Raw genomic sequence first — 7,931 nt, forward strand, 5'->3', positions numbered from 1 at the left:
AAAAAAAAAAAAAAAAAATTAGCCAGGCATGGTGGCGCGCACCTGTAATCCCAGCTACTTGGGAGGCTGAGGCAGGAGAATCGCTTGAACCTGGAAAGCGGAGGCTGCAGTGAGCCGAGATTGCGCCGCTGCACTCCAGCCAGGGCGACAAGAGCGAAACTCCACCTCGGAAAAAAAAAAATTAAGAAAACTCATTTTACAGATGAAAATATGTCCAAGATTGCTCTATCAAGGGAGAGAAAAATTTTTTCTATAAATTACGGGGGTAAATATTTTAGGTTTTACAGACCTTATGGTTTCTGCCACAACTACTCAATTTTGCTCTTGAACTAGAAAAGCAACCAGAGACAATAAGCAAATGGATAGGTATGGCTGAGTTCCATTCAAACTTTTATTTATGAGCAGGGTGAGGTAGCTCATGCCTATAATTCCAGCACTTTGGGAGGCCAGGCGGGTAGATACTTGAAGTCAGAAGTTCAATACCAGCCTGGCCAACATGGCAAAACCCTATCTCTATTAAATGCAAAAATTAGCCAGGCGTGGTGGTGGGTGCCTGTAATCCCAGCTACTCCAGACGCTGAGGCAGGAAAATGGTTTAAACCCGGGAGGCGGAGGTTTCAGTGAACTGAGATCCTACCATTGCACTCTAGCCTGGGCAACAAGAGCAAAACTCTGTCTCAAAGAAATAAAAAAGAATAATGATGATGATTGACTAATTAAAAACAAAAAGGCACAGCTTAGTTTTCTTTGTTTTTTGAGACAGAGTTTTGCTCTTGTTGCCCAGGCTAGAGTGCAATAGTGTGATCTCAGTTCATTGCAACCTCCACCTCCCGGGTTCAAGCAATTCTCCTGTCTCAGCCTCCCCAGTAGCTAGGATTACAGGGATGAGCCTCCTCACCTGGCTAATTCTGTATTTTTAGTAGAGACAGTGTTTCTCCATGTTGGTCAGGCTGATCTCAAACTCCCGACCTCAGGTGATCTGCCCACCTTGGCCTCCCAAAGTGCTGGGATTACAGGCGTGATCCACCCCACCTGGCCAGTATCTATTTATTTTAATGACAGTTTCCCTAAGGCCTTTTTACATTCCTCTTCGTTCTAAAACCTATGCATTAAAAAGAACCAATCCTGGCCTAGCGCAGTGCCTAGTGTCTGTAATCCCAACACTTTTGGAGGCAGAGGCAGGATTGTTTTGAGGCCAAGCGTTCAAGACCAGCCTGGGCAACATGGTAAGATCCTGACTTTACACAAATTAAAAAATAGCCTGGCGTGGCGGTTCATGCCTGTAGTCCCAGCTACATGGTATATATTATAACCAAAATAAGATTAAACTGACAGTATGTTTCAATGGGAAGATATTAAACCAAAGAAAATATAATCAGAAACCTTATTCACCAATTGTCTACATTAGAATATATCAGAATAAGATGATAAAGTAAGTTTCCATATGATATGTATAACTGATTTCCTGAAAATAACGTTTTAGGCTACAGGGGAAAAAATAAGTAAAATCTTGAATTTTTTTTTTAAGGGAGGCTAGGTCTTGAACCCCTGGGCTCAAGTGATCCTCCTACCTTGGCCTCCCAAATTTCTGGGATTACAGGCTCAAGCCACCGCCCAGCCAGTCTTGAAATACTGAATTTGATTTAGGACAAATTCATTTCCTTAACCTTTATTTGAGTTACATCTGACCATTGAGTTACATCTGGACAATTTCAGTCTGAAATTAACAAAACACATTAGTTATAAATCTGCTTAGATGGGGCGGTGTTACTTTCCAGCATTTCTCCCCTCTGGGACTCGATTTCCTTAGAGTAAAATAGGAATTGGATCAAGTGATTTTCTACTTCTTTTTTTTCAGACAGGGTCTCGCTCCGTGGCCCAGGCTGGAGTGCAGGGGCAAGATCTAGGCTCACTGCAACCTCAGCCTCTGGGGTTTAAATGATTCTGGTGCCTCAGCCTCAACCTCGCCTCTGGCACGCCACCATGCTTGGCTAACTTTCTGCATTTTTAATATATGCAGGGTTTCACTATGTTGTCCAGGCTAATCTCAAACTCCTGGCCATGCAAAGTTCTGGGATTACAGGTGTGAGCCACCACACCTGGCATTGAGTTATCTTTCAATAACATTAATAGTTGAAATTCCCTGAGTTTAAGATTCTTTCTGACTCAGTCCAAAATCGTTCCCCATTACAGACCTCCTGGTATTCATTTTTAAATCTGTAACTTCTTAATTGTAAAATAAAACACAAATAGAGAAAACGCCACAAAATATATAGTTTAATGAATTATTAAACGAGGACACACTCCTAATCACCACCCAGGGTCATGAAGTGGCATTTTGCCAGCGACACAAGAAGCCCTCAGTGAGCGTATCTCAACCACCGTCCCTCCTGATCCCCAAAAGTAACTCCCTGAATTTCGTAGTCATCACTTCCCTCCCTTTCTTCATGGTTTTCTCACTCGAGGGTGCCTTCCCAGAAACCACAGTTTAGTCTCTCTCAGTTCACAAGTTCACCGGCACGGTGGCTCACGCCTGTAATCCCATCACTTTGGGAGGCCGAGGCGGGTGGATCACGAGGTCAAGAGATCAAGACCATCCTGGTCAACATGGTGAAAGCCCGTCCCTACTAAAAATACAAAAAATTAGCTGGGCATAGTGGCACGTGCCTGTAATCCCAGCTACTCAGGAGGCTGAGGCAGGAGAATTGCCTGAACCCAGGAGGCGGAGGTTGCGGTGAGCCGATATGGTGCCACTGCACTCCAGCCTGGGCAACAAGAGCGAAACTCCGTCTCAAAAGAAAAAAAAAGCAGTATCTGAGAAGCCAGAAGGCAGAGCAAGTCACACACGCGTGCAACTGAGGCAGGCCCACATTCAAGGAATTCGGAGAGCGCGACCAGGCGATGAGAGCGCACAGGCGCCACCTTCAGCACAGCCATGGCCCCCGCAGCAGAAGGGCATCACTCGGGGCTTCACGGAAATGCAAGTTCGCGCCAGAGTGACAGACTCAAACGCTGCGTGGTAGGGCCCGGCCTTCCGCGTTACTCCCTGCCCTGGGGTGGCAGGGAAGCGCTCCAGTCTGCGAACCGCCGGCCACATCAGCCTTCCCCTAGGCTGGAACCGACGGCGCGCGCTCGCCAAGACCCCACAGGCGCTCCTCCTCGCCGCTCCTCGCAGACTCAGGGTCGCCACGGACTCGCTCGCCCCCGCTCCCCCCGCAGCTGGCGGCGGGCGACTCGGCGGCCTCGCCACGTCCGTGGGCCTCCGTCCGCGAGGCCGGCAGGGAGCCCGGGAAGCGCTGCAGGGCAGTGAAGACGCGGCGTCCGTCCGGAGCGTCTCCCGAGCACCCTCGCTGCGCGCTGCAGCCAGGTCCCAGCAGGGGCGAGCCGCGTGTCCTTAACTGGAGCCCGGATAAAAACGGGCGGTTTTTCGTGTAACACGAGCGCAGAGCGGGGCCCGCAGGCAGAAGCCAACGCGGGGGAGCGCAGGGGCACGGGGTCCGCGCGCAGGAGAGGGCGGCCAGGCGCCCCACTCGGGCCTGCGCGCTCTTCTGCCGCCGCCTACGCAGACACGAACCCAGCCCGCGTCGACTACAACCGCCACCGCCACGCACCTGGCAGCCAGGTCCAGCGAAGCCTCAGTCCCTCGGCCTGTTCCCGCGGCTGCGCGCGTCGCGGCCTCCGCCTTGGGACAGGTCCACAGGCCCGACGATGGGGGGGAAGCAATGAAGCAAAGCGGGACGCGCGGAGGCGCCGACCAGCCTGACTGAGGCGGCACCCCTGCAGGTTTGGATCCGTCCACGCCGTTTCCAGGGCAGCAGGTAGGACGCCGGAAGCAGCTCAGGAAGCTCAGTGGCTGAGCGGTTTCCCTTCCTGTGGGCGGGGCCGGAAGTGGGCGACCACGAGGGCCGCTTCCTCCACCCGAAGGGCATCGCGCGGCCTTTGGACGAGCCCACAGGACAGAGATCGGGGCGGGAAGTGCTGGAGTAAGAGTCACAGCGTAGGTCTTGCGCCCACCGCCCCTCCATGTTTGGATTTGCTCATTCCATCTCCATGGCAGCACGCAGAACGTAGGGAGAACGCAAAGCGCTGATTGGCTGAGAGTCTCCGTTCCTATTGGCTAGAGCCGGAAACGGGAGCTCGTGAGGGCCCATTCTTCCATCCTAAGTGGGAGCGGACGCTGCAGTGTTGGCCCATTAGAGCTGACCCTCCTGGGCAGAGCTGGGCCGTGGAGCCCTGGGACCTCCTCATCTCTTCTCTTCCCGTCCCCACTGCCCTTCTGTTTCCTTCCATTTTTTTTCTTTCTGGCGTCTCCTAGGAGTTCAGGTGGACGTGGTGGCATAGTCTGGATAACCAGTGACTCAGAAGCGGGGGCCCCGGGTTCCTAACCGTTTAGAAAAGGGAAAGCTCTGAACTACCTTCCTTCTTGGAGGTGGAGGAAACAGATCAGACACTCCATCCCAAGTGGATTGTGCAAACCAAAAATAAAAGTTCCAATCAGTTGATAGCCCTCCTGCCAACTGATTGCATCCCTCTTCTATGCCAAAGGCATGCCAAAGTTAACCTGAAAACTAGTTCCGGCCATGAAGGGAAGGTGGGATGGGACAGGCCTCATTATACCCTCCTCCCGTTGGAAATCAGGCACAGCCGATCGGTATTAACAATTAAAACAGAGCTCATGCGTGTAATCCCAACACTTTGGGAGGCCGAGGGGGGCGGATCACCTGAGGTCGGGAGTTCCCCACCTGCCTGACCAACATGGAGAAACCCCATCTCTACGAAAAATACAAAAAAATTAGCTGGGCATGGTGGCACATACCTGCAATCCCAGCTACTCAGGCGGTTGAGGCAGGAGAATTGCTTTGAACCTGGAGGCAGCGGTTGTGGTGAGCTGAGATCATGCCATTGCACTCCAGCCTGGGCAACAAGAGTGAAACTCCATCTCAAAACACACACACACACACACACACACACACACACACACACACAAGAGATTTCTGACCCCACCTACAAAACTTCTGATTCTGTATCTCAATGGGGCCTAAAATTGTGCGTTTCTATGGAGTTACCAAGTAATATCAATGTTGCAAGGTGAGCACCACACTTTTCAAACAACCATGTGGGAAGTTGAAAAGCTCCTTTTTAAGTTTCCTTTCTTGTTAAAGAATAAGTGTGCTAATAACTTTGTGAAGCCCTCTCTTATATAGCTGTTAGACATGCCATGCTTACAGGCATGTAGTACATTCTGTGTCCTTGTACTTTAACCAGGATATCTGTGCTGGATGTGCTCACAGGCATGTCCCAGCTCTCCATTGCTTTTACCTGTTTAGAAAATTTTAAGTGTCAGCCAATCGGGTTTTAGTTTAGATTGTGAGGTCTGGCTCCAGCCAATGGAGATCAGACACAGCAGTAAGGACAACCCCAAATGCACAAGGGGTAAATTTTTGTGTTTTCCTTTGTTCATTGTACCCTCAGGGCACGATGGCTAGCGAGGATGCCCTTCGTGCAGTCCAGGAAGTAAAAATTGCATTGCTGAAAGATCCTTTGTTTTAGTGCTAGTTTTTTCTTTGTGGCACTGAGCATCTATTTCCAACAAACTATCTAGAAAAACTGTTTTGATCTCAGGTAAATCAAATCTCCTTTTGCTTCTAACCCTTCCTGCCTTCTCAAGAATCTTCCAGTATCCATTATTGTCAGTTCTATCTATTTAACAGCTTTGGTATGGAAAACATTTCCTCATGGACTACCTCCAAATTAATGAAGATTAAAACGTTAAAGTATTTTGTTTATTCTGAGTTTTGATAACCTAAAAGTTAATGTCAGAGGCAATATCAAATCCTGGGTCTTCTTAGCCTAAGTTCATCGGATGCTTCTGTGAGAGGCATGCGAACCAGAGTGACTCCGTCTTGAATACGGGCTGGGTAAAATAAGACTGAGACCTACTGGGTTGCATTCCCAGGAGGTTAGGCACTCTTAGTCACCGGATGAGATAGGAGGTCAGCACGGCTACAGGTCACAAAGACCTTGCTGATAAAACAGTTTGCAGTAAAGAAGTCGGGCAAAACCCACCAAAACCAAGATGGTGACAAAAGTGACCTCTGGTCATCCTCACTGTTCATCGTATGCTAATTAAATGCATTAGTATGATAAAAGACACTCCCGCTAGCGCCATGACAATTTACAAATGCCCTGGCAACATCAGGAATTTATCCTAGATGGTCTAGAAGTGGGAGGAATTCTCAGTTCTGGGAATTGCCCACTCCTTTCATGGAAAACTCATGAATAATCCACCCCTTCTTTGGCATATAATCAAGAAATAGGCCAGGCATGGTGGCTCATGCCTGTAATCCCAGCATTTTGGGAAGCCAAGGTGGGCAGATCACTTGCAATCAGGAGTTCAAGACCAGCCTGGCCAACATGGTGAAACCCCGTCTCTACTAAAAATACAAAAATTAGCTGGGCATGGAGGCATGTGCCTGTAATCACAGCTACTCAGAAGGCTGAGGTGGGACCATTGCTTGAACCTGGATGGGGTGAGAGGGGGGCAGAGGTTGCAGTGAGCTGAGATGACACCACTGCACTCCAGCCTGGGTGACAGAGTGAGACCCTGCCTCAAACAAAAGAAAAAAAGAAAGAACTATAACAATTATCAGTCCAGGAGCCCAGGCTGCTGCTCTGTCTATGGAGTAGCCATTCTTTTATTCCTTTACTTTCTTAATAAATTTGCTTTCTCTTTATGGATTCGCCTCCAATTCTTTCTTGCTTGAGAACCAAGAACCCTATTTTGGGGTATGGATCAGGACCCCTTTCTGGTAACACTTCCAAGCAATACATGAACCTACAAAGACAATTGAGTTTTTGTATGCATGTGCATTTTTCCTGGCTAGGGGGTCCATGGGTTTGGTTAGATTCTCAAAGGTGCCGATGACTCAGAACTAAGTTTAAGGGCTCCTGCTGGAGATAATTTTAAGACAATATCACAAAAGGCAAACTAGAGAAAGCATGGACCCTACTCAGTAACTACTACAGGTCCAAAGATTAGACCTTGACAGACATTAGTTCAATTTCAAAAAGCATAGAAGAGTTGAGTGCTGTTTAGATTCTTAAGTAGTGCTAAGAGCCGAAATGCCACGTTTTGAATTTTGCTTAAATTTCCAAGTGCTTTCAGAATGACCTTTGCTTTCATCTCAATTTTAGATTTTCACTCTCATTATAATTGGTAAGAGTGAATCTGACATGGAGAATATCAATACTGAGTTTATTCAGGCAAATTCTTCCTCTCAGAAACAACTAACATCTCATCTTCCTCACTTCTAGATGACCATAAAGAAACTCTTCCTGGGTCACACCTGTAACCCCAGCACTTTGGGAGGCTGAGGTGAAAGCATCACCTAAGCCTAGAAGATTAAGGCTGCAATGAGCTACGATCGCGCCGCTGCTCTCCAGCCAGGGTGACAGAATGAGACCCCATCTCAAAAAAAAGAAAAAAAGAAAAAAACTCTTCATTCAAGCACATAGCAACTTCCTTTCTTAAGGCCGGGCGTGGTGGCTCATGCCTGTAATCCCAGCACTCTGGGAGGCCGAGGCAGGCGGATTACCTGAGGTCGGGAGTTCAAGACCGGCCTGGCCAACATGGTGAAAGCCCATTTCTACTAAAAATACAAAAATTAGCCAGGCATGGTGGCACACAGCTGTAATCTCTGCTACTCAGGAGAGTGAGGCACAAGTATCACTTGAACCTGGGAAGTAGAGGTTGAAGTGAGCACGGATCGTGCCACTGCACTCCAGCTTGGTGACAGAGTGAGACTCGGTCTCAAAAAAAAAAAAGAAACTCCCTTTCTTAGGCAAAGAATTGCATTAAATATTGTAGGGGAGAAAAAAATATTTTCTTCATACAAAAGGTATATGAATAACAATAATAATGCATTTAAAGT

The 7,931-nt window shown here is 48.4% G+C and overlaps 1 protein-coding gene across 8 annotated transcripts in view; it reads right to left on the bottom strand.

Moving 5' to 3' along the window:
- ULK4 (unc-51 like kinase 4) overlaps positions 1-3,745 on the bottom strand; it is a 620,462-nt gene extending 616,717 nt beyond the window's left edge. For all 8 annotated transcript variants that reach the window (XR_005202208.1, XM_037742907.1, XM_037742908.1 and 5 more), the window contains exon 1: positions 3,612-3,745. The gene's annotated coding sequence lies outside the window, so the exon portion shown is untranslated. The remainder of the gene's footprint in view (positions 1-3,611) is intronic.
- Between the last annotated feature and the right edge of the window lie 4,186 nt (positions 3,746-7,931).

Source organism: Cebus imitator, unplaced genomic scaffold, assembly GCF_001604975.1.
Source record: "Cebus imitator isolate Cc_AM_T3 unplaced genomic scaffold, Cebus_imitator-1.0 Scaffold129, whole genome shotgun sequence".
Taxonomy (NCBI): Eukaryota; Metazoa; Chordata; class Mammalia; order Primates; family Cebidae; genus Cebus; species Cebus imitator.